At 37.5% G+C, this 3900-nt stretch overlaps 1 long non-coding RNA gene across 1 annotated transcript; it reads left to right on the top strand.

The window, feature by feature from the left end:
* Positions 1 to 1683: 1683 nt before the first annotated feature.
* LOC147819587 (uncharacterized) lies at positions 1684 to 3286 on the top strand. The gene is made up of 3 exons (XR_015436779.1): positions 1684 to 1771; positions 2479 to 2929; positions 3156 to 3286. It is a non-coding gene; the product is annotated as an uncharacterized LOC147819587 (long non-coding RNA).
* The last annotated feature ends 614 nt before the right edge of the window (positions 3287 to 3900 follow it).

Here is a 3900-nt window from a genome sequence, read left to right as displayed (position 1 = left end):
GCTGACACCTGGGCTTAGAGCTACACCTCTTGTTACAGGCAGTTTACCTGGCTACTCAGGAACCGCAGGGAAGCAGAGGAGAGCTTCCAATACACTGAGCCTCACCTCAATTACAGCAAATTAACTACTTTTATTACAAGTATCATTATCACTAAAGGAGGCAGATGAATAACGAACATAAGACCCACTGAGCAGAGAGAGAGGGAGGGAGAGAGAGAAGTCATTGGTAACTGCTAGAGAAACTAGCAGATCTGAATAGCATGCAAACAACAAAAATGCACACAACAGGAAATGAGATAATGCACGTACTGCAGAACAACAGTTTGGATTAACACTCGCAGAAACTTTTACATGTGACTGAAAACAAGGCTTAGTATCTGATAAGTTGTTCAGGGAATAAATAAATCACTACCAGCTCATACATGTAGAGTTGGCGATTGTTGTGTGCATGGAACAATACCCATTCAACGAGGTTAGCTAAATACTACCTCTAATTGCTAATGTAAATAATGATAAAACAAGGGACCAAGTTTCTGGAAAAATGAATTCAACTAGAAATATATTGTCTACTAATTGCTGGTATATTTGGAGGTTGCTTTATTCTTATGTTCTTTAGCTCACTGTTCTTCCATTTATTGTGTGTACTGCTTTTAAAGGTCATAAGGTCAACACAACTAATGCGCCACCGTTGAACTTCACATCACCATCAGGCTGAGAACTAGATGTAAATCGATCATTACATAGAGCAATAAAGCAGGTTTGAGTGGGTTAGCAATGTCAGAAAATATTTTTATTTATCTCAAACTGCCAGTTATGTAGCCCCTCTGGCCCCCTTAAGAGGCCGCCTTAAAAGCACACCTTCTTCTGATTGGTGGAACTTCAGGAACCCTGCTGAAGCCTGCAGTGCACCCAGTGCTCCTGATCACCGCTCTTATCCTCTTACAAGTGTGAAGGTTCTGAAAGTAAACTGTAAAACTAGGAAACTGGTAACTAAAGCAAAGTAACTAAACTAATATAACTTTGACTGGGAATGCAAACTTTTCAAATCCACAATCTGCAATGTGAGAGTGGACATTGGATATTATAACTAATAGCCTGAAAACAGCCTAGTGTCTTAGGTGGACAGTTATTATGAACAGGGCCCTGATCCAATGCCCACAGTTATTCTTTATGATTATTCAATAACAAAGGATAATGTTATTAGAGATGGTCCAAGATATGTAATCAGAGAGAAAACATTATAATCTCAGCAGATTGGTGAAGGTGTTGCCTTGATTTTACAATATCATGATCTGCTGTCACTTTTATTTTATCTATTAGTCATAGCAAACAACTGTAGTTACTGGTTTATCTCATTCACGTTTCCTCAGATCAGACTCTCTTTTGAACTGTTGCCTGTTGTCAAATCTTGATATTTGGTGATCTAAGGGTTAATAAGGAAAGAATTTAGGTAACTGATAACATCATTATGATTTGGAAAGTGTTTATGTTTAATATTACCAGCATACAACAATACAACTGTAAAAAAGGCCTCAAAGTTAAGAGGTAGAGTATTAAGTCCTGTTGCCCATATGGGGCTTCTATGTCTGATGTGCTGTTAGGTATCTGTATAATCAGTGCTGGTAATGTATAGGGTTAATCAACCCACGTGACGGTGAGATATCGTAACTGACGTCACGCAGTAAAAAAGTTGTGGGCTTCAGTCGAGTGATGAGCTACGGTTGTGCAGTGCAATAACTTTATTCTAAGTGATCTGTGCGTGAATGAAAGAGTGAGTATTTATCCGCTGCATTACTTGTGGTATTGTATTTCCTTGTGTTGATGTAACCAATAGATAACTTCTGTTAACCAATGTGGAGGAGAAGTCGGAGCTTAGGTGCTCGTCATGTGATCACTATGCTAATGATAGCCGGGTTTATGCACGCTGGTTACGGCCCTCGGCTCACCTGGCTCAGCACGTCGGATCGAAATGTGTCATGTCGAGTTCAAAACATGTTCATACATTTATTACCTGTTATTGGTATTGTTCAGAGTATTTTATGATTGAGCTAACATACGAATTGGTTAGTGTCAAGGGTTATTACCTGTACTGATAATGAGGTTATGCTAACTCGGTGACAGGACGTAGCGTGCCTGTAGGTTTTCACAATAAAAGCATCCTGCCGGTTCGTCAGAGGGAGGATTTAACACGAATCATAAATAACAGGAAGTGTTATGTCAACATTAGCAGTAACTTAACGCAGTCCTAATATGTCTGAGAAACCTGTGTAATGATTGTTTTGGGTTTGGTTGTTCCTGTGATAGTGTAAAGGAGAGAGAGAAGTGTGATTGTAGCCATTTGATTACTTCCTCTGTTTACAAGTAGTGTTTATATTAGGTTGGTAATATTATGTATATTACTGCATATGGGTGAAAGTAATGTATGTATATGTTTTGTTATCCTTCATTCAATTGTATTTTGTTATTCTTTTTTTGTAGAAAACCACACAACCCTAACATCCAGCTGTTATTGCATGAACACTGGAATACCTGTATGTGTTGCTGCAAATGGAGAAGTAAAGAAAGGAAGTAAACGGCATATCTACGTCTCCCAGCCCTTTATTTATCTATACTCTGGAAACTTGGCCTTAAGTGGTGTTCTGGCCGACACCCAGGGGTGAACCTAGTGACAAACACTGAAATAGCGCCCAGTCTGATCATATTGTCATTATCTCCACTACAACAACATTGAGAATATTTTTTAAAGCATCAGCGGGTTCTTGGAAAAAAAATTAAGAATAAAAATGTGAATTTAATTTTTAACCATATCTTCAATAAAATTAATTTCAATTCAATGCCTTTATTGCCATTGCACAGTGTCGAACAAAAGTGTCTCCAGTGGTGCATACAGATGACATAACTACAAGCAAGTGGACACGTTACAGTCTATGTAAGTAAATATAAAACAAACAATAATTAGTATAAACAAATGTATTTAAGAAAAAGCAGAATAAGTCCACGTAATCAGTTATATTGCACATAGGTTAATTGCACAGATAATATTACACATGTTCAAGGTATTATTGCATGTGTACATGATATGGTTTTTGTACTTATTATAGCCTGGTTGTTCAGGAGTTTAGTTCTCTAGTAACACTTTGATAAAAACTTGTCAGGAGACTGGAAGTGTAGCGCCTCCTGGAGGGCAGCAGGAATCATGTGGTGCACACCCATCTCATTACAGACGGCCAGGGTCAAAGTATTTCAATTCAGGACTTTGACCGTGGAACTACATTTACTGCAGCGAGTCGATCATCAAGTCACAAAACAGGTACGATGGTTTAAAATTCAATTCTTCTTTAGATTCTAACATTACTCATGCTGTCATGAACTTTTAATTTGAAGGATTACCATAAATGCTCATCGTAATGGTAGGTCATCTGTCATAACTGATCATCTGTATTTCATGTTTAATATGTAAAGAGTTAAACTTACACACAAAGTGATGATAATTATTGTATCTTCAAAATATTACAGCTGTTATGAGTAGACATGTTATCAGTTCTCTTGACTGCAGTGTAATTTAGAAGCTCTATGAGCAATACATCAAAGTGCATTACTTCTCCTTTAACTCAAATGTAACAATAATGTAAACAATTCATGTTATTATTCCATTATTTCCTCAGTAATTGGAAAACCTACAGTTTCCATGCATAAATCAGTGTTTTCCTTATGTTCATGTTCAGTATGAGAGTTATTCAAACTAGAGTCATAAATCATTTCATTATTGAATATCTGAAGAAGGTCACAGTGGGACATTATGCAGGTTAATGTTTTACCAGTTTTACTGCTGCACAGTGAAGGTTTCTCTTTTGCCAGTAGTTACTAACGGTTACAGGCAGCCATGTTGTGGGGCAGACA

This window comes from Seriola lalandi, unplaced genomic scaffold, assembly GCF_002814215.2.
Source record: "Seriola lalandi dorsalis isolate HSWRI2012SDOR001 ecotype SW California unplaced genomic scaffold, Sedor1 jcf7180002052083, whole genome shotgun sequence".
Lineage (NCBI taxonomy): Eukaryota > Metazoa > Chordata > Actinopteri > Carangiformes > Carangidae > Seriola > Seriola lalandi.
The sequence above is the reverse complement of the archived record's forward strand: the minus strand, read 5'-3'. Positions and strand labels throughout refer to the sequence as shown.